General features: G+C 37.3%; 1 protein-coding gene across 1 annotated transcript in view; it reads right to left on the bottom strand.

The window, feature by feature from the left end:
• The window catches only part of LOC115627792, a 59749-nt gene extending 34471 nt beyond the window's left edge, over positions 1-25278 (bottom strand). Inside the window, exon 1 of the mRNA XM_030523612.1 lies at positions 25153-25278. The gene's annotated coding sequence lies outside the window, so the exon portion shown is untranslated. The remainder of the gene's footprint in view (positions 1-25152) is intronic.
• Positions 25279-26476: the final 1198 nt, after the last annotated feature.

Raw genomic sequence — 26476 nt, 5'->3', positions numbered from 1 at the left:
CCATCAAGTTATTGAGAATAATCCTAGCTGGAGTTCTGCCTTCCTTGCTACGCTTCGGATACAGTATAGAAGAACTCTTTCAATGGCTAATTAAATTATAATGCAAAAAAAAGAATGTGTTGGATGAGTCGGGCGGGCACAACTCTTAAGTACCCTATACCCACTTCTAAAATAACATTTAATGAATACATTTATTTACAAACTAGTCCTTATGTCCTACTGATCAAGTATATACGAATATACGTTGTGGGGGTCTATCTAGCCTCTTTCTGAGCTCTTCTTCTAAAGCAGAAAAATTATTCTACTTTGTTTGAAACCTTTACAAGCTACCCCCAAATATATAAGCACAATGTCTTTTTGCCAGGTAATATTATACGCATGTTCTTCATGATCAATTCAACTTGAAAATTTAAGAAATTAGACAATTCTAAAGTTTTTAATTTTTCAAGCAGTATATTTTCCTTTAATTTTAGTGATTTTTTTGTGCTGGCAAAAGCAATTGTTTTAATCAAATATTTACTGATCCCTTGTTGTTTTCTGATAACTCGTATGTAGGTATATACTATATATTATTATAAAACGTCATGTGCAACAATATTTTTGTTTTATTTGATTTATCTATTTACATTTAAAGATAATTCATATTAAATTTTGTGCTATTTATATTATTTTTAAATTTGAAACTATTCAAAATCTTAAATCAGTTATACATATACATACATTATTTACAATCGGTTATTCTATTTTATTTATGTTTAATCATCAATTCTAAATTCTCCTAAAAACTCCTTTTACACTTAACAATAGGAAAGCAGCATCGTGTTCACATAAACTGTCAAAATTCCATTTTGTTTTGGGAGTGCCTGTGCGCGTGTCGATATGACATTTTCATAATAGAAAACTAAAGCATTTTTTATTTTCAATCAAACACGCATAAGCAACAGAATGTACTTGGACAAGCCATCAAAATGGCAGGGAAGGCAAACGTAAAGTTGCGCCTAAAAGATGCCATAAATAAATGTTTAAACATGTACTGGCTTCAAAAGCCAGAGACGGCATGTGTGTGTGTGTGTGTGAATGCTTGCACACATATACATACATACTCGTACATATATTGTTAGATATGTAATGCTCATACATACTTCCGGCAAGGCTTGCCACATGGCATTGAGCCCATGGCCTGTCCAACTATCAGGCCAACTTGCCAATGTTACATGTCGGCCGTTTCTGTTGCCGTTGTTGTTGTTGTTGTTATTGTCGCTTCATTGTTGACGCTGGCAACGCGGCACGCATCGAGGCATATGCAAAACGGAGACATATAAATCAAGATCTTTGCGCTGGCACAGCGACAAAAACTTGACACTGACTAACAGTTTGAAATTCGTTGCCAAGCCTTGACTGCGAAACCCGCAAAATGTCGAGGGGAATAATGTAGGCAGTAGGCTAGGCAGTCGGGCAGTCGGGCAGCAAGGTCACACCACAGACACGGTGGCTCTTTCTAATCTTATGCAAAGTGACCAAGCCCGAATCAAAATACAGGGTGATTCATGCGATCGCTTTAGCTGGAATACAATTTTTAAAAACATTTGTCCTAGTCGGTGGATTCATCTTTGTTCCATTCTTCGCACTTTCATTTTATAACTATATTTTAAATTAGCATTAAATGCCCGCTACTATAAAAATATATAAGACATGGATAACAGATACAAAGTCTGTCTTCTATAGAAGCTGGAAAAAAGAGAAACTGTAATCAATTCACCATAGCTTAGGCGATTCTGCATTTCAAGGAAACATGCTACGTCAGTAGGAATCCAGGCATTAACAAACTATTAGAATGTCTTTTAAAGAATTAAATAAATATATTCAATAAAGTGTGTGTTTTTTCTAGTGGATTATTTTAATATGGCAGCACCTATTGTTTTCCAACAAATCCACTTACATTAAACATTCATAGATGTTTGCTAAATCACAAATTAAGTTAAGCGCCAAGTGCTTTCTTCAATCGACATAACCCTTCCAATTGTAACAATAATTCTTGAGTATACCTCTCAGTTTATGTAGAAAAAACGAAATCAATGCTCTATCAAAAATTCAAATACATTTCAAATATATAAAGAACACTTTAAGCTATAATGTTGAACTCATTTGCCACCCTGTACTTGGCCAGAAGCAAGGGTCAACTGGCAGGGATAATCCTTGGCCGGCTTGCTTTGGTCTGCATACATAGTTTACGATGTGCAAATATTATGGTAAGCATTTCTTTACTCTTTTTTTCCTTCCATGTTGGCGTCTCCCTGCAACAGCATCCAGCGAAGCGGAAGTGAGAGGACGGCAGGAAGTAATAGTGAGAGACGGAAGTGCAGCTTAGCTAATGTGCGCTTCGTAATTAGCCGAGCAAATGATGGCCAATAAAAGTGCATGGCCAGAACGCGCGAGCATTAACGCTTCAGGTGCCCTTTAGTTTTTTGTTTTCTTTTTAAACCTACTAAGTATATTATTATTGTAATAGATTTTATTGTTATTTGTTTGCTAAGCACGATAATTTAATTCAACACACCTGCGCAATTTAAAAGCAGACTACTACACACAGCTCGAACTATTTGGCGCTATATCCGTCTGATTGCAATTAAATTTGGAGCTTGGAGGGCCAGGACTGTTGGACCAAGTTATTGCCACAAGGGACCAGTACGGCAATACTAGATTATGAATGTGTATTTGTGAGGCTGGTTAAGTTGTTTCAGAAAATGGAGTGATAGTTAAATTTTAAGTGGCAAAGAAGGAAGACTGGCAGTTGCCAGTGAAGGCTACATTTAAATAAATATCTTTGCCCAAAACCGCTTGCAGGAGCAATCTGCCTGACTCTTTCCTTTGGGGGGTCCAACATAAATTACAGCCGACTCTGTAATCGTTGCAGTGTCTTCCAAACCAAATGTGATGCAGGCATCGACCTCGTTTACCTCTCTAAGCCAGCACAATAAGCGATTATCAGCTTACGGGTGGGCTTATTCCTCCGGATTTCAAGCTAGTCCAGCTTAGCCCAATACATTCAGATTTATTTGTTTAACCTCGTCCTTTCTTCGTTACTTTCTGCGCCGAAATTAAATTCAAATTAACATTAGAACCAGATTCCGTGCCGAGCAGACTATTGGGAGTTGAGAATATTATTAACAAGCTGTTCATTTACAAAAGCTGTAGCAATCTAAAGGAGAACAGAAACTATCTGATAATTGCAGGAGATAAATTGCAGGCAACCCAAATCTGCGGCAATTAGTTAAGCAAATTTGTGTTTGTCAGATTCTGTCAGATATTTTTAACAAATGGCAAAAGCAAGATTATATAAAAGCTACATAACTAATTTTGAAAAGAGTATACGTCAGTAAGCCAAGGACATCTGTAATGCTGGAAATAGCATTAATGGAGAAACGTTACTGTTGGTAGACACGTGTCTATTCCTTCATTATATTATATATTTTCTAATCATGCCATTGAAAAGAAATCAATAATAGCTATTTGTATAGCATTTTTTCTTCGTTTTTTTTGCTGTTTGTTGCAGTAAGAACTGCGGGTAGAAAGACTTACGCCCAGCTCAAAGACTAAAAGGTTTTCTACGAAAAAGTAATTTACTGGCATTCCCAGTCGCAAGCGAATCAGTTTTGGAAATATTCATCATCGTGTTAAATACGATTACTGATTGGCATTTTAGTTTCGTTTTACTCATTGCCCCTGACTGAGATCCTGAGCGCTCTCCTGGGCTTATAGCCTTAAATGATTATTAGCAGTTGTTAGAATGCTGCTCTGAAGTACATTAAAATGGCGTTGTATGGTGTGAGAAATTCCCCCATACTTCCGCACATAGGTGTACTTGAATGGTGGAGAGGTGGCTGCCACTTGGCAGCCGTCAGTTGTCAGTCCTTCTGCCACCCAGTCTGTCAAACGTCAAGTGCGTGTCTTCAATACCAATGCACTCGCTCACAGTCACACTCTCACTCACACCAACACCACCACCACCCACTCACACGTACATGCACACGTTCGCAGTCAAGTGTTGCTCGCAATTGCACTCTCAATGGCCGCTGCCCCAAAAAGTATGCAACAAAAATTGTTCTGCACGCATTCCACACTCTGCCGTAATATGTATTAACAAATTTCAAGTGGTTTTTTCGACCATCGGTGGCACCAGAGCAGCTGCTCAGCTCATTCTACCTCCCTCCCTCCCTCTGTTAGCCACCACTTGCACTCATTTGCCTGCAAAACTTTTGCCAGCCTCTGCAAACCCATCGCTTGAAATCATTTCTAGTAATTCAATCGGATAACAACTGCCACTGCTCGTTGCTGCCAATCCAATGCACTTTCCAAGGTGCTTCAATGATTATTAAGTTCATGTGCGATTGCAAGTCTACAAACATTTTACAAATCATAAATCAACACAACTAGCAGATTGCTTAACGAAACAACGATTTAAAAAGATATTTCCGTTCAGTTATCGTTACACCCAGAAGTGTATACATTCTGAATCAACGTTACAACACAAACCATTCTAGATATTCGCTCGTCTGTCTGTATGAACGGCCAAATCTCAGAAAGCATCAGCCCAGAAGCCAACAAACTTCGTATGTAAGTTCTTCTAGTTCTCAGAGCTTCCTCTAATTTAGTTTTAAGTCTGAAGTCATATTCCTATATATTTTCTGATGATTATGAAAGGCACAGTTATTTCTTCACTCGTCCATCTCTAGTGCTTGCAAGGGGCATGAAATGGTTAAGTGGCAAACGGATGCTCAGTTCTTTGTTCCTGTTACTCTTTGGGCCATCGGGGTGTAATCTACCCACACATTTTGGGCTCTGCTGCTTGCCTGCCTGCCTGCCTGTCTGCCTGTACATTGTGTTTTAATTAAGTTTTGCTGCTCTGTGCACACACACTTACGCATGCATGCTGTGCCATTCACAATGCACTTTCATGTCCGTGTTGTTGTTGCTGTTGCTTGTTCTTGCTGCCGTTGGCATTTTGTGTCGTTGCCAAAATGTATTGCAATTCATTGTTGTGGAGAGGCAGCAAAGCTTTTTATGTGGCCCATGAATTCGCACTAATTACATTTATGGCACATGCAATAAAGGATGAGAGTAGCAAGTGTGTGTGTGTGTGTGGGCGTGACGGCAATGGGCCGCAGCTAAACGCCCATAAAAATGTGTGCTGACATTAAATTTGCAATTGCATGTCACCACCACAAATTGTTTTCCAAGATACAAGATACAATTTTCATAGACATTTACATATATTTATTGCAATGCCTGCATATTTCACAAATTGGTGTTTAAGAGAATAACTTACTCGTATGCGGCAGCTTTTTAGCCAGTGTTTAGTTTGAGGAGCTCTGTAAAAATTCATAAACTGATTAGTTTAGACACATTTTGACAAATTATAGAAACTGCAGCTGATCAAGTTTCCAAAATAGTATGTCAGCACTGGTGTTGACAGGCGCCAAAAGTTCAGTTCAGCTTTTCCAAATTGTTTTCAAAATGTTTTCGTGAGTGCCCTAATTAGTTAAACAGTTGTTCTAGTTTCCTAGCTGGTACAGCAGCGGCCAAGAGAGTTACAAACTAAATGGCATGAAGCCCCTTGATAACAAAATAAGTGACAATATTGCTAAAACTGAGCTATTTTCAGTGTAGAATGAAAAAGTTTGTTGATTGATTTAAAACTGTGTCAACATAATTTAAATAAATGTAATTTTTGACAATAGAAAAGTTTAAACATTACAAATAATTTGTAGAATAATTCCTATTGTGTGTAATTTATGTTAATTAATGTTGCAAATCAACAAGGCTTCTTACGGATAAAGCTATTTAAAAATTGTTTCATAACTTTGTCTTTAATTATAAACTCTTTATTGAAAAATGAAGAAAATGTTGCATAATTTATTTCAAGTATAAGTATTTAAGTAGTTAATTAATGCATGAAAATAGCGGACTAGCAATCCTAACTTGAACTTAAGCTTACTAACTGAAATGCAGTTATCTAGCTACGCTTAAAACATTTCTCAAATTTTCGAAGTCACATGGCTATTAAAGCGCTTTCTTTTCAACTACTATTTTATTCCAATCTACAATCTACAATCAATAAAATTCGAGCAAACACAAGCACTCAACAATATCTGACCTACGTTCACAGCTTCGATTAAAAACAAGCTTGTGTTTGTACGATGTTGGCATTAAGTGCCCACTTCATCAATAAAAACACGCCTCATGTCAGAGTGTGTCACATGCCACATGCTCGTATGGAGGAAACAGCACTTGCCCGAAGGGATAAGCCCAAACTAAAAATAGAATCACAGTTCAGTCAGAAGTGAACGAAATTAATTGCGAGAAGTCTCCAAAAAAAAAAGAAGAAAAATAACAAGTTAAGGGCAACTTAGCAGGCATGTTCATGTCAAGATTCAAGTGCCAGGCACTTAGTTTGTGGCAAGCTAAATGTACTTGGCCAAAACACACACACATACGCATAGTTAGATAAACAAATATATATATATACATGTACATATATATAAATATATATATTTAGAAAGCGAAATGGACACGAAGCTGATGCTCTACAGACAGTGAGGGACTTTAAACGCAAACGTCTGCAGTGAATGGGCTGCGAAACTTGTAAGTCGAGTTGTCAAGTCGGTAGTTGTAATATTCTCAGTACAATACGTGTACAAGACGATGAAGCAATAAGCAGTATAATAACAGCAACAACAACAACAACAATAAGAGCACAGTTGTATCAGGAATAACAATGCCAAGTAAATTGCATGGGAAATGCAATGGCAATAGGGGAATTGTTTCGCATTTGGCAAACAGAACTGAGCAGAACAGAACAGAAAGCAACAAAATGCAGTAAATGTAACAAAAGTAGGCAGTGTTTGGGGGAGGGTGTATTGTATACTCTACTTGTATATGTATAGGTGTATGTCTGTGTGTGTGTGGCTGGCTGGCTGGCTGGCTGGCTAAACGCATTTTGACCCAAATGCAGACACGTTACATACTTAGCTCGAGGCATGCCAACATACTAACGAGCATTTAGAATATACACACACACACATACCCTTATGTGCCACAAACATAAATACATACATATATGTATGTATGTATATATGTATATACGAGTACTTGTATATAGAAAGCAAGTAACAACTTGAGAGGAGCTCAGCTAAATCTAGATAATCGAGATGTTTTCTTTCTCTCCTGTTTCTTTCGTTTTTTTTTTTTTGGTTTCCCAAATCGCAGCAAATTGAAAATTTGCTTAGCTCAACACAAACACACATATGTACACGCACGTATGTACACTGAGAGGAAGCCAAGGCAAAAATCTAAATATAAATTATTTATGTTAAAATAAATTTAAATGCAAACCTTTCCATATACTTATTTTTAATTAAAACTACTTAATGTGACTTATAAATTATTCGTTTTTATTCTTATTAACTGTTTGTCATATTATTATATTATAAGCAAAGCACTAAGCTATTGTTGCACTGCATTAAATTACAGTTAAGTTACTGGACATGGTTATTTTTGAAAATCATAATATATGTAACATATATACAAGTATATACCTGAAGTTCGTGGCGAGTCAGGTTGAAGAGCTCGCCATCAAAGCCATTAATAAATTATAGCTCATCCTAGCTTGAAAACTATTATAAAAAAGACATTCTATTAGAAAAAAGAAAACGGATTTGTGATTGAAAACCTAGATTCGTACAATAGCTTAGAATTAGAACTTAATATATAGAAATTTCGTGGTTTGCTTGTCCCGATAACTTATTAAACTTAGTATGCAGACTGGTCTTATATATACAGAGCATGTTTATTTTATAGCTGTCGCTGCGAAGATCATGTTAAAGTCAAAAGCATTTTTGTTTATTACGATTTCGCATCCGAAACTGAGTTTTTTTATACTCTCTCATTATAATATTTAGATTATGAATTTGAATTTCAGCAGCAATACTAAATAAATCTAATTTGTTGATTGATTTTAGACCTTTATTCGTTGAATATACAACAGGAAAGCAATAAATTTTCGTTGCTATTCGAATACTATTGGCTATTTTTTAACATTTCGCTAATAATATTTATTTTTTCTGTAATAATAAAAAAAATAAAATAACTTTCACTAACAGTCGAATATTGATATTATGTATTTGGATTATTTTAATTCCGTTTCATAGGTCAGTAATTAAAAGTGTTACAAATAAACATGACTACAGAAATCAAATTTAAATATGTACACTTAATTCGTTTTTTACACGGTTTGAAAATTAAAAATTTTATATGTATAAGGTTACACGATTATACTTGTATTCCATTTAGCACGATTAACAATACAACTTTTTCTGGAACCAATCTGCCGTGTAAAAACAGAATTAGATGTACAATTTACTGCGATAAATTCATTAGAACATTAAACTCTTTATATATGATTTTAATATTGAAAATGTTACGGTTGGAGAATGGAGCTCAAACATAGATTATAACGCCAGATTAACAGACCTGAGCTTTATTGCAACAAAATAATAATTGTTGTATTATTTTTAAGATTCATATTCGATTGAAATGAAGGAAAGTGGCATTTCAAAGACGCCAAATCGTATAACAAATGCTACCATGATTTTCAGTATGTGTAGAGTTCTTTAAAAATATTAAGAAGTTGAAAGGCCAAGCTGTTTGAGCAACGACGCTTGAGAGCAAGCTGAGGAATATACAGCAACTTTTCTTGAATTTAAAATATGAACTGTCTTTATTTCCTAAAATCCTACGTCTTTAAAGCTTATCTTTGGCTGGGTGTGCCAACAGTTATCGTAAAACATACTTACAATCAGTGTTTGTTGTTGCTTTAAAGGAATTTTTAGTTGAATTTTAACTTGGAACTATCAGCAAAGGTAGCAGACATATTTATGAGCTGGCGAGTGTTATTTTATTATTACATATTTGAACAAAGTGCGCCTTCCGTTTTTCCAATGTCTTCATACTAGCTGCATTAGAACTAAAGCTTGTTGTTATTTTTAAATCTTTAAACGGTCGTACCTGTTGTTTACTTCGGTTCTATGTCAATCATTTATCCCTATTTGTGCTGATTAAACTATTAAAGCAATCCATTGGTGCTTAATATGAATTGGTTGGCAGGCCACTGGTAGCTCCGAATTTCGCGTTCATCAGGCTCTATGGACGAGGGATCTTTAAATTTAAAGAGCAGATGCTTCCAACTCCTAGTTCTGTTTTTTTTTTTTAATAATTGCCTGTATCTTTTGCATATCCTTTATATTAGATAGACGAATGGGCAGACATATTGATAATTAATTGACACAGCTCGTGAGGAGGCTTATCGAAGCGCTCATCTATAAGCTGGCAATAATTAACTCGTAGCGAGTTCAACTCATGTGGGAATTTTATGAAGTGTACGAATGTGTGTGTGTGTGTGTGTGTCACTGAACGAGACAAGAAACTTTGAAGAGGACAGATTTGTGTGGTCAACACATTCGGATTATTTGCAAACGTGTTGAAATGCAAAGACCAACAAGCAATTAGTGTCCAGACTTATATATTGTGTGAACTTACATGTACATACTACATACATGTACATCTACTATATGGCTCTATGTATCTGTGTGTGTGTGTGTGTGTGTGTGAGACTGTGTGTGTGCCCGCACGTGTGTGCGCCTAATTAAAGCATAAATCAGCAAAGTCGCACAAAGTTGAATTGGCAAAATACGCGAAGCGACGGCGGAAACGGAAACTACGTCAAATTAATAAATATTAATTCTGCTCGCTACCAACGCCGACGTCGACGCTGACGTCGACTGCGTCACTTACAGCTTGTGGTGCGTATTAGATTTTTTTGCCTCTTTTTGTTTTTGTATTTTCTGTTGTCGTCTTAGGCTGTCATGTGGGCAAAAATCTGTGTGTGCGTGTGTGTGCGTGTTTGTTCTCCCCCTCCCACCACGCACAATGCCGCACCACTCCTCCTTTGTGGTTGTTGCTGTTGTTGTCGGCGCGGCACGCACAGGCATTTTTTGTAACATACTTTGAGGCCTGCATGAGGTTTCAGCCTACACATTGCTGGCAGTGGCGGCGTACCCCAAACCTGCGTCCGCATTTTTCGAAATTTGCACAAACTTCCACTTTACAAGTCATTCAATAATTTAGTTTTGCCATCTTATGGACCATTAAATAAAGCCCGACAACAAAACGGTTTGTTTGCTCAAAATATGCATATATCGATTCTGGGTCTAATTGTATTTTGCATGCGAGTTTTCAAAAAGAAGGCGAAGTCAAAGTTGTGGAAAAATTTATGGAATTTGGTGACGGTGACTATCGTTTCATTTAAATAAAAAAACAGCCCATTAGCTTCTATTTAGTCCCCTTTATAGTTCTTTAAAGCAAGGCTTATATATAGCCGTATGTGATTAGAGAAGACTGCTTATAACTATTTCTGCTTATTTGATCTACTCATTTATTGCGGAAACAATTACAATACGGCTTAAACAGCTAGAAAGCGTTTAGAAGAATCAAATAAAACTATAATAGTATCCAATAACGCTTGGTTAGAGACGCAAATATGCCTAACAAACAAAAACCAAAAACAATTACCTTCAAAAAAAGTTAAAAAAAAGAAAGAAACTTAGTTTTAATTAATATATAGTTTTATTACTAAGGAAAAAAAGGGAAGCTCTTTAGGTCGACTCACAGAGAAAGAGAGAGAGAGAGAGAAAGAGAGAAGGAGGGATTTCAATTGACAGTAGGTGGTAAAGATAATTATAATCTGAGCACAAGGGCCAAAAAAAAGGATAAGGGGGAAAACAGAAAAACACGTAATTCCTAGATGGTCCGCGGAGAACAGAATAACTAAGACCACCTAGAAGTGCATTGTCTTAGTGATGTGCACTCCACTTATAGAGAGAGACAACGACAGACCTACGAATTAGTATACAACATTAAAAACTATACCAATATTACAATATAGGCGATCGTTAAAGGCTGAGATAAATTGAATAGTTTGATTTCCTAATAATACTAAGGCTGAAATGTAAATCTTATCATAACTGATCTTGTCTTTACCTATTTACGCATCTAACTATTTAAAAACTTTAACATCATTTGTTCTTCAAAGCTGAAGACAGGAACTGAGCAGCTTCTAAGCTCAAACAGTCATCCAACTGCCTGACTGCTGCATTATCTGCCAAGTGGAAGGATTTATCGTAAGAAAGGGTAGCAGAAGAGTCTCTAAGACTACAAACCACGTAAAGGCGTATTAAAATATGTGTGCAGCGATAAAAATGTCCTGGCGAGCAGGAAAGCTTTGAATAATCTAAGCGTCGACAAAAACGTGGCATATCTGCTAAATTCCCAGCCACCGGAGCATTGAAGGCGACCAGAGGGCAAACTTTTTGATTAAAAAACAAAACAAAATAGCTAGCACACATAAGCACTAAAGAAATACAACAGCAGCGGGAAGAGACAAAAAACAACTCACGGAATTTCGCATGCATCCACAGAGAAAGAAATGCAGATTCGGCAGCTTGATAGCGGTTGATGTCAAAAATCTGGATTTAACAACGCAGAAGCTTTTGCTGCAACATGTCCTATACCAAGAAATTTTCAAAGATACCACCTTTTGTATGGAAATAAATTTGTAATGTTATTCTTTAAGGAGCGGAAAAGTAACTTGCGTGCAAGTAATATTTATTTTACTTCAAAACATAAACTTTCTTCTTTAATGATGTTGCCATTTGATATTCCGAAACCGGCCCGCAGGTATTTTAACATATTCAAACGAATCTGCACAGTTAACGTCTTCAGAATTAATCACAGCAATTATCGTTTTAGTTCGTTGCCTATCGTCCTTCGGCGCCTCTGTGCAGTTGTCCATGCAGGTCGCCAGCAGCAGTGTTAAGACATTCGTTGAACACACACCCCCAATGCTCCAGTGACATTTTTTATGTGCTGTCAACCTTTTTTCCCATTTTACCATCCGACACTCGAGGGCTCGATGCCAACAATGGGGCGTGCCGTGACCAGCATTTGCTTTTAGTAGTTTTTTTGCTGTTCCTTCGCTGCTTCTGCTTCTGCTGCTGGTGTTGGTGTTATTGTTTCATTCCTGCTGCTGCTACCCCACCGCAAATTACATTAAGCCAAACACTACACTCGACTGCCCCCAAGTTGCCACAAAAGTTGCGTCTCGAGTGGTGGCCGACAACAGCTGCCGCAGCCGTCTTTTCTCTATATTGTCGCCGGCTGTGTGTTTCTGGAACGTCTTCCTCCATCCCCGCACAGGCGGCAGTTTTTCTTATACTTTACGCTTAACCCTAGAGATAATAGAGTATATTATTTTCTTTAAAGTGCATGAAACAGATTGAGGAAGGTGTATCGCTATCGTCCGTCTGTATGCTTATTTTATTTCACAAACAATTTTAACAGAAGACATTAAACTTTCAAAGATTTCAAATATGTACAAAAGCAGCTAATACCAAAAGACTACCAATAGGTGCTAAAGTACTGCCAATAGAGACAAACAAAAAAAAAACTCCATTTCCAGTACCCGTTTAAGGCTACCATTGCACCCCAAAATGAATCCAACCAATAATAATTAACACACTAATATGAAGCCAATAAATATAGAAATAAATAAAAACACGTATTTTTGACGCTCACGGCATGAACTATTGTGGCATTCATAGGCATGGCCAGGATCTCATCTAGGAATGAGATGAAATGTTGTATTCTAAAAGTACATATGTATATGTATATTCAAAATATAAATTTGGGCTAACACCTTTTGGATACATTTTACCAGACAAAGGCCCGATGTTTAAACGAAAGGTTACAAATGTGGAAAACACAAGACTTGGCACAATTATAAAAGACGTCTTCTTTATTCGATCGAGACTAAGTTCGAGCGAATTGCTCAAGCTACAATGTACAGCGAGATCGGGGAAACAGCTGATAGGGTTGCCAGAGTTCCTATGCAAATACTTATCCTACTACACAAATATAATAGAGAAATAAAAGGATTGAAAGGTTTTAATATTATTGCTGTCGTACTAGGCAATGCTCAGCTCGGTTTTAATGCTAAGGAAGCACATTCCAGTCTCGTTCCACACTTCGTACAGCTCCAGCTCTGACATATTGACTCCTCTTTTTTTTGCTTCCCCAACTTGCACCATAGCTGGACCTTTTGATCAAATTCAACCAAATTATAAAATTGCTTAGAAATCTCTGCTTTTATTTAAATTCTTACATTTTAAAATTTAAATTCTTCTCAGACCCTATTTTTCTAAAGCTGTGGAAAGCAAGTCAACGTACGGTTTATAAATTGACCTTTTTTTCGACATAGATATTTGTGAAGTGGTTCACGAAATGCCCTCGACTTTTCAGCCTTTCACAAGCACACACAGCTTAAAAAGTGGAAAAAATTCGCATCTCTTTTCGTATCTTTTTAATGGCTACACAAAAATGATTCACATAAGTAACTCATCAACTAACTGGTAGAGAGTATTCCAACGTCAAGAATGTGTGCTCTTTTATTCTCGTGCTCTTCTTATTTTTCTTCTTTGCTATTTACTTTGTTTTGTTTACATTATCTGTAGGTTTCTGCACAGCTGCCTTCGAATGGTTCGGCGATGAGAAACGATGAGGAGGCGATGAGGAGGCGATGAGGAGGCGATGACGACGACGATGCACGAGACGCGCCCTTTATTGTTATTGTTGCAAATGTTTATAGAGCTGTAATGGCAATGTCTTTGTACGTGCGTCAGTGTGTGTGTGTGTGTGTGTGTGTGTGTGTGTGTGTGTCTATATGTGTGCCATTTGTTGTGCTTGTATTTGTTTGACTGTTTGCCGCTTTCAATGCAAAACGTTTCACTTGCTCCGCTGATTCTAAGTAGAGAGCGCGCTTTTGTGTGCCAAAATGCTTTATCTAGCAGTGCAACACTCTCTCCCTCCTCTCCCTCTTCCTCTCTCTGTTTCGCTCTCTCTTCTTCAGCCACCACTGCCTATATACCTATGCATTAGACATAAGTTTCTGCTTAGGACTGTCTGACGCTTTTCCATATTGTCTTGCAGCTACGACACGTGTCAAATAAAAATATAAAATCTGATATCTTTGCTGTAAGTAGAACAAGAACAAGAACATGAACAGAAAAACAACGGCAATTGACGCCACGTGTAAGACGGCCCTAAAAGGTTTCGTATTGAATTGCCGCGCCACATAATTTAATGAAATCTGAAAGCTGTTGGGGCTTGGTGGCGACCTCAACAATTGAAAGACAAATGCTGTGCAATCAGAAATCAACGATGTATTGAGGCTTTCGCAAATGCACATTACGCAGATTTCGTTAGTCAAATGAATTTCTTCAATTAAAAGCAGGAAATTCTGCCAACGCGTTTATGCCGGCATATTTAAGATTAACTACTACATGGGGTCAGGCATATATCCCCTAAAATGTACATACTCGGTAATATAGTTTTACGCTTGGTGGACCATTTGTTTTAGGTGCGATCATATGTTACCAAGGGCGTACGCAAGAGGGGGGCTGTTGCCCCCCCCCCCCCCCCCCCTAGAAAAAAATTTTCCATATAAAGTCGACCACACGTTCATTATTATGACGCACTATTTCGCCTTAAGATGGATCTTCGTTGGATTTGTTGAAGTTTCTTCATTGATCATATGCATAAATTATTTTTTAAATGCATCGGGCATTACTTAATCAATATTTTAATTTTTTGGCCCCCCCCCCTTTGGTAAAAGCTTGCTACGCCCTTGTATGTTACCCATAATAGGCACAAGATTTTAGAAATTTCCAGTCTACCATCAGGAGCCTTTAAATCTTCCCGCAAGTTTCTATTTTTAAGATACATAGCTAGAGTGCCGGAATCATTAGTCCTCCTCAGTCATTATTTGCCAGAATGTATGTAACTCGAGCGACTGCTTCAACAAAGAGGTGAACCAAAAGCCTTGTTAGGCGTAAGTAATACAAATAACTGCAATGTCAATTTTTTAATGTCAAGTTGTACACAAAATTTGCTGTAATTTAAGACTATAGGGAGCTATATACGAGTATACAGTTTAATTCGCTTTGAGGTTGCAGCTGCAGCTGCTTTCTTCGTTGCATTACAAGCCTCTGGGCCAAGAAATGACAGGCTTAAACACGTTTAAAAAACGTCACAGGATATTTACCGCAACATGAAAAGGCGCTGAGTGGCCGCTGCACAACCACCCACAACCACTCATTCATTCTCTCATCTGTCTGCCATTCTGTTGCAGAGTCACGTCGCAGCGACGACCGCTCGACTATTGCTCGGCATTTTTTACATTAACTTTTATTTTTATTTTACTCGCATATATACATATACATATATATTTTCTTTGCCTAGGCAATTGTTTAAAATTCAGCGCGCGTTTCGTTTGATTTCTCTTGATTATGTGCGGCAGCCACACCTTGACTGATGGCTGCTGGCACCGCCAGCTAACCACCCGACCTGCTCTTCCCCAAGCCCTCATGCCAGGTCAGGTCAGGCCAGGCCAGGCCAGGCAAGCTGGTATCTGAAAGCTGTCGCCATTTGGCCAAAAAAGGCAGAGCACAAAGACACCGAAGTGATTAAATTAATAAAGGCACGAATTTAACTCGGCACATTGCTCATACGCCCGGTGTCACCATACGGCCTCGAGCTCAGGCCTAGAAAATATGAAGCGACGTCAGCGTTGACTGCCAAAAACAAAAAATGTTTAATTACAAAACCAAATTATGTTTATGCATATTTAAAATTCTTAATGAATTTATAAAAGTTTGTGTTGCCGGTTGAGCTCAAGAATGTTGAAAGAACAAACGATGCGGATTTCGCCTGTTGCTGTGGCATGTTTGTTTGTGTTTGTGTGTGTGTGTGTGTGTGTGTGTGTGTGTGTGTGAGTGTGTATGTGTGTGTGCTTGTGTGTAGCTGTCAACTGTCTTGTGTGGGCGTGTCTGCGTATAAATGTGATGCTGTCTAATTTTTGGAGCTTTGCCATGCAACGAGGTCTATAAAGGGAAGCGCCAACCCTTTCTATGAGTCTGTTTGTTGCTAACACACTGCCATTATTTGTTGTGATGCACATACATACATACATCGATTTATTTTTCAGATAACCTTTATGGGGAAAATTGTGTAGCCTACTTATTGCGGTCGCGCAACATACGAGTATGTACAAATATTTCTTATCATAAACATCAAAAAACAGTTCTACTGAAATCTAAAAAAAAAGGGGTCGGGACAAAAAAATACTCTATGCAAAAATATGAAATTGTGAGAGGTACGCACATCGAAAAATAATGCATAGAAAAATGTACATGCCGCTCCCATGTCGCTAACAAAGAGATGGCGTTTGTGTGCCTTTGAAAGGAAATCCCTCCATCATCTTTAAGTGGCACATATTCGCATTTTGAAGATAAAATGCGCATGAAGACTTAGCTGTTCAAATTCAATTACATGTTGTGCATATATAAATGGAAGTTTGGTAATGCAAATATTCTGAAAATCTGATCTAATACGTATAATAGCATGCTAGTTCAGCAGACCAACGGGTAGCATCATATGGCAGTGTTTCTAAAAGCTTGCTACTGTCAATGAAGTCCAAGGAAGGCCCCACTTACTTTTATTAGAATCTCCCTTTGATGATGTTTTCATCTTCTATGACTTTAGAGAAAATTAGCTTTAAGGTGACTTAATTGGTTGCTATATGATTAATTATTATTTACAGCCCAAGAAAAATCCGGCATTATGACGCAAGTCAAGTAGCACAACTACAACTTATTGGAATTAGAATAAGCATATCATGTAAAGAGTAAGGAAGAAAAAGTCGTGGTATACAAGAAAACATCGAGGGGCTCAACATTTGTGCACAAATAAAGTAAGTCAATTATGTGAGTGTGTTGTATTAGTTTTGATTCTACCTGATGCGAAAATCTAATATTTAGATTTTAAATGAAATTTATTTTCGTTTGACCAACCAATTTAAATGTATTTAACATAGTTAACAGCCATCAGGCGTTTCTGATTGGCTCAATCTATGCTCAAACTTTGAAACTTTTCAACTAAAATGCATCAATCTCATGACCTGCTATCATTAACATGCATTTAAATATACTCTTTAAGATTATACTTTCAATTTCCATGCACTTTCAGTTGCTTCCTCTTCAGTATTATCTCAAAGTTGTGCAGCATTTTGCTTCAAAAGTATCCGAAACAGTTGTCTAGCGTTTGAAATCTTTTATGCATGAGTGTGTAGTGTACCCTTTGATGTGCATTCGAGCGTTAAATGTTGTGCACTTAATGCTTAGTTCTACTCGAAAGTGTCACATGCACTTATATCAGTTAATAACGTACATAGTTTTCTTTCCAAAGCCAAGCATTAAAGTGTAGTTCGGGAAGGAACGTTACAATGTGTGCGCAGTTTTTCGAGGTAAATAGAAAGTAATTAAAGTAAGAGTTTAGTTTGCTTTTACTCGGCAGATTTGAAAGCGAAGTTGAATTTAACTTAAGTGTATTTGTAAGGAGCAGAAATAAATATTTAATTGGTTGTTTAAAAATTTTAAAGGCTTTTAATTGCAAATGAGGAATGCAGAACAAAGCCTAGGTATTGGGGCTATAAAAGGAAGTGAAGTTAAAGCTAATTTTTGCACAAACTATAACGTCTGCTATATATATTTGTATATCTAGAAATTGATGCTTTTTGCTTAGTGTCGAGATTTATGTTTGTTTTGCTTTTTTTTAAATTTCAGCAAGACAAATATTTTGAGTGAGAATACTAGGGGTTTTATTTGCCAAAATGAATAACATAATGATGTTTCTTTTTTTATAACTTATGGGAGCCATAAACACGACAAGCTTGTAATTCCATAATCAGTGCAGCTGATTCTAAGCTGTTGTGCTTGGCTCAGCGGGGGGGGGAAAAAAACAGCTGTGAAATCACAAACCCACACATGTCCCCCAGTTTCCGCAATCCCCACTGGCCACTAAAAACGCTATAAAAGGGCAATGAAATGCATAAACAAATTTAACGGCCGCAGCTGTTGCCATTTGACATAAATAAAAGCAATGCAATTTTTTCTAACAACTTTGTTTGCATTGCTGTTGTTGTTGTTGTTAGGCAGCAGTGCTTGGCCATAAAAATTTAAAACGATGCGCCTAAAAGCACGCAACACGCCACACCAGCAACACACAAACAGAGAGAGAGAGAGAGAAACACAAAAACCAACAACAAAACAAAACAACTTCGGAGGCTGCGTGTGGCTATAAATCTAAACGATAATTTGATACCCAATGCGTCGGCAACAAAGACGGTGACGATGACGTCGCCGTCGCCGTCGACTGCGACTGCGACGTCTATAATGATGGCAGCGCGGCAAACAGCAGCAAAGTTGACGCTTTACGACGCTTTAGTGGCGATGCTCCGAAAGGGCAACGCACTCTGCTTCGAGGGCAAAATGCAAACGACGCGACGCCTAAGCCAGTTAATGCAAACGCAAGCCAATTAAATTAGCTTAATGAAAAGCGGGTCGCAGCAAAAACAATTGAAAGCCAAAGAACATTCACTCTCTCCCTCTCCTCTCCCTCTCTCTTTATCCCTATTTGTTGCTGCACGTTTCAGGGCTTACGATTTTTCGTGGCATTTTTCGCTGCATTTGACACAGCAGTTGGCAAAAAAAAAAAAAATAAATAATGGATTGCTGCAAGGCAATCGCAACAAGCTCTCAGCTCTGTACTGCATTTCTTTCATTTCTTTTGAGCCATTTTCAATTATGGCATAAAGACTGAAGCAACAGCAGCATCAGCATCAAAAGCGGCTACTAATGTAAAGCCTGAATCCGCTCCACTTAGGGAAAATCCAAGTGCTATATCAAAATTTAAGCTGCTTGCCGATTAATTCATTTTGAAAATGTTTAAAAATGTAGAACGACAACAGGAAATTCTTTGCTGTCCATTGAATTCTGCTTTGACGCCTCAAGAAATGACTCGTTGAAATACACCTAATTTTGTTTTTACACGGTTTTGATATAACACGGCTTGAAAATTAAAAATATCCCATATATTTCTTTAGAGATAAGGAACCAATCACCTATTTTTGATATATATGATCAATGTCTTTTTTTACACGGTTGTTTCTGGAACCAATCTACCGTGTATATTGAAAAGCATGTGCTGGAATATTATGGCAAAGCTTCTAACTCCATTTAAATATTAACGCCTATCGCGTTCGTTTAAATATAATGCCACTGGCCAATTATTAACACATTTTCTTTAAAATTCCTTTATGGTTCTTAGTTTTCATGCTGTACAGATAAGCAAATGTTTTTATTAAACATTTCTACTTTATTTAGACTATTTACGCGGAAATAACATTATACGATCAGCTGCGACAGGAATCTGCCGTGTTAAGCTAACTTTGGCAAAATATTGGTTTATTTTTCCAAAAAAAATTTGGCCCCTTCTTTTTTATTCATCTTGATTTATTATTTGACTTTATGGAAGCAGCTTATGTTAGACGAACCCACCCCATGCAGAGAAAAACTTTGCTGGCTGTTAGTCCTGGCTTGGACAGCGTTTGAGCTGCTTCACCGAGCTTTTTCCAGGATCGTTTGCGCACTACTTTAAAGAAACACTTAAAGCAGATCCGCTGTCCTTTCAGCTTGCGCTTGCGCTCCCAAATAATGCATATCTATTTGTTGTTCCCTGGTCATGTCACAAATGTTATTAAAATTATGCATCAAATACAAAAACAACTGATCGGCAAAATAGCAAGCCGATCGAAGTAATCGCACTACTTAGTTTTCCGATTGCTTTTTTATGATTGCATTCTGCATTGGTCAGGTAAAATAAGCGATATAAACGACCTAACCTGATATTAAATGAATGCAACTTAAATTACAGCAGGAATATATTATTTTTCTTGCTACAAATCCTAACGCTTATCGCACTACTTGTGTCATTCGAAGTTTTCATCTCAAAATGTATTTAGAGTTCCTTTCTTTTTCTCGTACTTATTAAAATAATTTGGTTTCTGGCCACCAGACATGAGTAAAATTTCATGGTAGAACTTATTTCCAAAAAAGGCAAACTTTGATCTGAAAATGTGCAAAGTCCTACCTTTGAATGAAATGCAATTAATGTTGAAATAAATTGTTTTGCTGAGTGTTCCAAGTTTTGTAAAATTATACCTTTATTGGAACTATATTTATTTTCTAGATAGTAGTCATCAGTGAACATTTTTTAAAGTTCTTATTTGCTTTACAGAAAACTTTTCTATCATGATAATGATCTAGATATTGTCAAATTTGTTTCTCATTGCTTCACCTTGGAAAGGGAATGAAATTGATTTCGAAATTAATTTTTCTGGCGAGTGTAACGGGCATTGACTGGGGGTATCTGACTGGGGCACAAACGAGCGTGTGGCACCTTGACTCAACGCTCAGCGCAAAAATCACTCAAACATATGAATTTTTCATGGCAGCAGCAACAAAATTGTGAGGCGCCTGCTGTACATACTAGTATGGCAGGCACGTCCTCACCTATTTCTGCTTGCTTGCCAGCGACAGGGCGTATACGCAATTTCAAATAAATCCACTTCTCCAAACGCGGGCTAAAGTAATACCAGAGAATAGTCCTCGCCGGCTTCACGCCACTCCTTGACACTTCAGTTGCAGTTGGCAAGCGAGCCGTCCACACGGCTGGTTAGGCAAACATTATGCAGCATGCCGCGCAACTAAACGAAGGTAATCAGTTGGTTCCGCAACCTGCCGATAATATATATGCGAATATGCAAAAATGCATAAATAGGCGTACCTACTATATACAAATATACATATATACAAGTACATATACATATGTATGTATAGTATTTGACAAAGCGCAATTTGCAGATGTCGTTCTGCAACTGAAATCTGATAAGATGGATGCATTTGCATGTCAGATTGCGAAATGTGCGGGCTGCTTTATGGCAGCAATGACAAGTCGGAGGGGGCAAGAGGGGGTTAAGGCATTTAAAAGCGTGATTTATGGCCAGTTAAAGCTTTGAACAATCAAGTGTATTGCCCCTTCATAATATCGAACACTTTATCGTAGCTGACATTAAAATGTAATTGGCCATTCGAGTTTACGATTTGCGAACTATAATCAGGTAATAAGGGAGCAGAGTGCAGGCAAACAATTGAGATTAATGGATTTGTTGTTAAATAATTAAGCCTGAGAAAATGCTTAATTTAGTTGCAAGTTTGAACATTTCAGGAGATGAAGACATGAAGACTTGCTACTTATTTTCAATATAATTTGTTAAATAAAGGCTTTTTCATTTCAATTATAATGCAGATAAGTGTCTTTGTTGTTCATTAATGGTCATCTTAAAGGAATTTTTCTCACCTTGCATTTCTAGCTAACAATGTTTAAAGGAGTCTTTTAACAAAAAATTCACCCATATACCATTTGAATACCTGAATATATGATAAGCCTAAGGTCCTGAACAGGGCAGTCAGCATAAGCCAAACAAATTGCAACTCAGCTTACTGACCTGCAACTGAATGAATGCCATTTAAACTAAAATACATATAGTATGGATTTTTGGCAATAGAATGTCATTAAATGGTGTTCTATTTTATCCACGAAGTTCCCTATCCTTAAAGTGTTTCTAGGCATGTGCTTTAATTTCTCGACCTTTTTTTTTTTTTGCTTAAGTCGAGCTTTAGAAAGGCTTTCTTGAGCTAGAAAGCACGTAGAGTAACTAATTCTTTTTGTATTCCTTTATAATTGTTGCTATTTTCCACTCTGTTGGCTTATAATAGTTTCGAATAAAGATATATGAGTTTATTGATGCCAGCTGGAGGCAGTTTCATTCAAATTTCAATGGAGGCGTGGAACGCTGAGGCAGGTCTGCAGATTATTTGATGTGATGTCGTGGTTTTTAATAAGTTTAGTTTTGATTTTTGGAAAAACGTGTTTTGTTCGATTTACTTTAAGAAAGCTGCGAAGTTTGAAACTGTTGGAACAGACTTTCTTCATTACATTGCCAGTCGCGTTGGTTTGCCAATATTTTTTGGAATTTAATGATATTAACTATCTTCCAAAGTCTTTTTGTAGTTGAACTGGAAATATGGTTTAACTTACTTCTGAAATGATAACATTTACATTGCTCTGCCCATAAAATCACATTGATATTTACGACTAATTGAAAGTTATAATAAATAAATAATTTATAAATGTATTACATGCTAATGATGCTGTTTTTTATATCTTGTACCCAAGAGCTTTACCAGTTAAGTGTGAATGTGTGTAACCCATGGAAGAGGGCAGACCTTTATTGTTTATTTATTGAGCCCGCTCTAGGATTTGAAACTGATTCTAATTATTTCTTTGTTATTTGTTAGTTTCTTTAGTTTTCTTTTATAGAAACTGAACAGTTGTTAGTCTAGAAACTTGAAATATAGCGAAATGTAAGAGACAGTCTATTATTGAAGCCGAATCGAGCTACAAATTAACTTTTGAACTTCGGAACCATTTCCTTTGTTTTGTTTTTTTTTATAAATTGTTAAAAAGTAACTAAACATGCCGCGTTTTCTTTCAACTCTACATTGCATCAGTTGGATGCCAGATGGATATATAGATCGTAAATAATGGATGTGGCTCTATCGCATTGCACATTAGTTGCAGTTCAACTGACAGGCGACAACTGATTGACGGTCAACATGGCGCCACTCAACAATGTGGGTCAACAGATTGACTCAGCGCCTCATATAACACCCCCCTCCTTCGCCAACCAATTGGCAAGACCAAATGGATGGAGAAGGGTCTACCAATTCTATATACGTGTATACTATGTACTCCTGTCGGAATTCAATAAAACGCACGCATCCGAGGCACTAAAAATATAAACCTTAACGATGTTTTCAAATTGAATGACAACAATGGCAGCAGCAGCTACGAAACAGGACCAACTTTGCCCATAAAGAGCCAGAGGAGAAGAAGGTGGTAAGGATGATGGCAGGGACTGATAATACACACGCACAGAGCCCATCATGCATAATAGAACGAGCCCCTCTGGACATTTATAATCAACCGGCTGCCGGCCCACCAAGCAAATGAAACATTCATACTAATGGCATTGATGCTTTCCACATGCCGTCGCTGTTCACTCGATTTGCCTTTTCTTTTTTCCTTTTTCCATTTTGTTGCTGTTGCTGTTGTTTCTTTTTTTGTTTATGCAAAGTATAGGCCGAATATAGAGCCGCATTCGATTATAAATAATAAATAAACAATATGCCAGCAAATTCGGCGAGGGACGAAGTTATTAATTTATGTTTGGCACCAACTAACTAACCAAATGTCAAGTGAGCGCCACAGCTTCTCCACTTGATAAATGCGTCTGGGCAAGGTGCACAAATTGGAGTCCAGCGGCAAGAAATGGGGGCACGTGCCACAAGCACCGACGCGTCGGGGGGCAGCTCAGTGTCAGTGTCACGGCAATTATGCGAACAAAGACAAAATGAGCAATAAAAAGGGCGCCGGCGACATTCACGAAAAGGCGACGCCACAAATCTGGAAAAGGCAGACGGCAGCCAGCCATGCTCAGAAAGCCGAGCAGGCCCAGCAAGCCGAGCAGGGCGGGCAGAGCAGGGATGGCAAGCATTTAAATCAAGTTTTATGCGAACTTGGCTAACTGAACCAATGAACTGATTTTCGAAAGAATTTTGAAACTAAGCATTTTCTTCTTCTTGTTTTTGTCAACTTTTTAACGCTCTGTAAAGGCGAACTTCTTCGAACCAATTGCATAGCAAAGCAGTTTTAACCAACAAGTTAAACTGACTATAATTTAGGAAATCACTTTTTAAGCCGCGGTTTTGCAGCGGTTTCAGTTAAAATTGGTTTTTAAATTTATTTCGAAACTAATCAATTTTTTTTTATGGGCAGCCTTTTAAAGTTATTTACATTTCGAACCGATTTTAAGGTTCATCATATGTAGAAGCGCTTTTAAAATGATTTTGAGCCACTTTTGAGCCACTTCCGCAGCTGCAGCCGAAACTATATAGATTTCAGAAGTTCTAAATTAGTTCTAAAAATTCGGACTTCCTTTTATTGCAATTTGAAGTAATTGTAAGCCAATAGACTAATTTTTTATATTATTAATGTTTTATTTTTTGGACAACATATAATTTTATTTATTATTATCTACATATCGTTTTCTTTCCAATCACAATATGTTACTCAATTTTTAACTAAGGCCAACGTTTGTGTGATTTTGAAAGAACTTAGAGTAAGCTGAGAGATTTCTTAGAGCTTATGTCAGCTTTAAAAAAGGTCCTTGACATTTTCAGCCGGATTCGGGCGACTTTAAGCCCGATTTTGAACGAAAACAGTGTCAACTGAACCCATTTAGTTTACATAGAACTTTTTCAAATTGTGTTGCATACCTAGGCAGTCCGAGAGATCAGAAAGCGTTCAGAAATTTCCAATTTTCGGTTCAACTTGTATTGAACTATTTTGAATCCTCGGACAATTTGTGTAACCCTATCATATGAATTGCAAAAATTATATTAAGACTCTATGTTAAGATGGCATTATTTCTAGTCTATACAGATCAGCTAAATTGTAGACCAGTAAAACCAGAAACCAGAAAACGAAGACGATAAAACGAACTTGAAGATTTTTCTTAGCTCTAAACCATTATTATAATTATAAAAGAGATTGTACGTAAGCTTCCAAGAATACAATGCATTGCAATAATATTGCTAAGAAATTGTTCATTACTAGTTTATATTTCAAATATGACACTCCATATTACATTGCGCTTTCATTTTCATTTTTTTTAAATGCCGATGTAGCTAAAAATATGTAGTTTCAGAAAGATATGAAATAAATTTGAAAGTCAATGGGAATTTCTGAACCGCATCCCACAATTAAGGGACTTGCACAATCTTGTTTTTTTTTCAGCCCTGTGTCTAAGCAGATTTGCAAGTTAATGGCAACAAATCAAACAAAAATCGAAAGAAAGTGCGAGAGAAAAGCCAAGTATATTACAAGCTCATTAAAATGCAAAAATATGTGGGAGCCTTCCGCAGTGTGTGCCGCTTGATTGCATCTAAAAGACTGTGTACTTACCGCCGGTCAATGGTCACTCCTTAACTTCTTCACTTGACACCCTTCACTCCACTTCGTTGCATGCCCCCTCTGCCACGCTTTACAGGTTGAAGAGGCAGCAGCAGCGATGGAAGCAAACAGAACGCATAGTTACAAACTTTTTAATTAGCTATACATATATACATATATATAAATGTATATACATATATAAGTAAGTATATGTTCCACACTGACAACTTTTTGAGCAAAAATTACAGCACAAAGTCACAAAGGACACAATATAGTATTCCTGTGCAATATGCTGAGTTCACTTTCAAGAAAGAAGCTGTCTTGGCTGCCAATAAAAAAAAATCCACGCATCAAAAATTCAAATCCGCAACTGCCGCTGAATTTTTTTACGTAGATTTCCACGCGTCTGAATTCTTTTTATATATGTATCTGTGCTGGGGCCGTACAGGACCGACCTGCCACAATGAGAAACAAAAGCCAACTGATGCTGATGCCGTTGCCGATGCCGACGCCAGTCCCAGTGCCTGCCGTTGGACGCCACACAGGCTGCTGGCAACGAGGTTGCCGATGTGTCTGTGGCGCGGTGCACGATGCCGCACGATTTACAACAGAGCTCCAAATCGGTGTAAGTGGGTGTGTGTGTACATATACATACATATATCTGATTATGTATATGTGGCTTCCCAGTTGAACTCGCTGTAAGATGTTTAAAAATGAATGCGTTCGGTTTATTAGACTTACTTTTTCGTGGCAATTTTTCCCATTTGCAAACACTTCACTGCAAAGTGTGAGTGTATTTTGTTTATTGGTGTAAGGTTGTAACATCCAGAAGGAAGAATGATATATAGACATACATATATGATCAGCAAGAGGAGGCGAATGCCAAACGCAATGTTGTAATCATCCAACGTGGTTTCTTTTTGACGGACACAGATAATACAGATATATAGTATATCGAGGCCGACCATGTCAGGTAACTATGTATATAACCACAAATATACAAATAATTTTTGCATCTAAAACTTGTTTATTTTTGAAACTATGGGAAATGTTGCAATTGCATATTGAGAATGTTCTAATGATATCTAATGGACTATATAAAATCGGTGATTTCTAATGAAAGATAATGCTTTCTAATAAAACATAATAAAAGATTACATAGCCCACCTTATTAAGCGTTATTAAACATAGTTCACGGTCAATGACCAAGGAAGAATAAAGATCTATTTTAACACCCATTGAAGGGTATATAAATAAATATATGTTTTTAAAGCACAACAAAATTATTATATATACTTGTATTGTCGTGTCTCCCCAAAAGCAAGTAAAATATTTA

Source organism: Scaptodrosophila lebanonensis, unplaced genomic scaffold (genome assembly GCF_003285725.1).
Source record: "Scaptodrosophila lebanonensis strain 11010-0011.00,11010-0021.00 unplaced genomic scaffold, SlebRS2 tig00000098-arrow-pilon, whole genome shotgun sequence".
Classification (NCBI taxonomy): domain Eukaryota; kingdom Metazoa; phylum Arthropoda; class Insecta; order Diptera; family Drosophilidae; genus Scaptodrosophila; species Scaptodrosophila lebanonensis.
This window is presented reverse-complemented; position numbering and strand designations above follow the sequence as displayed.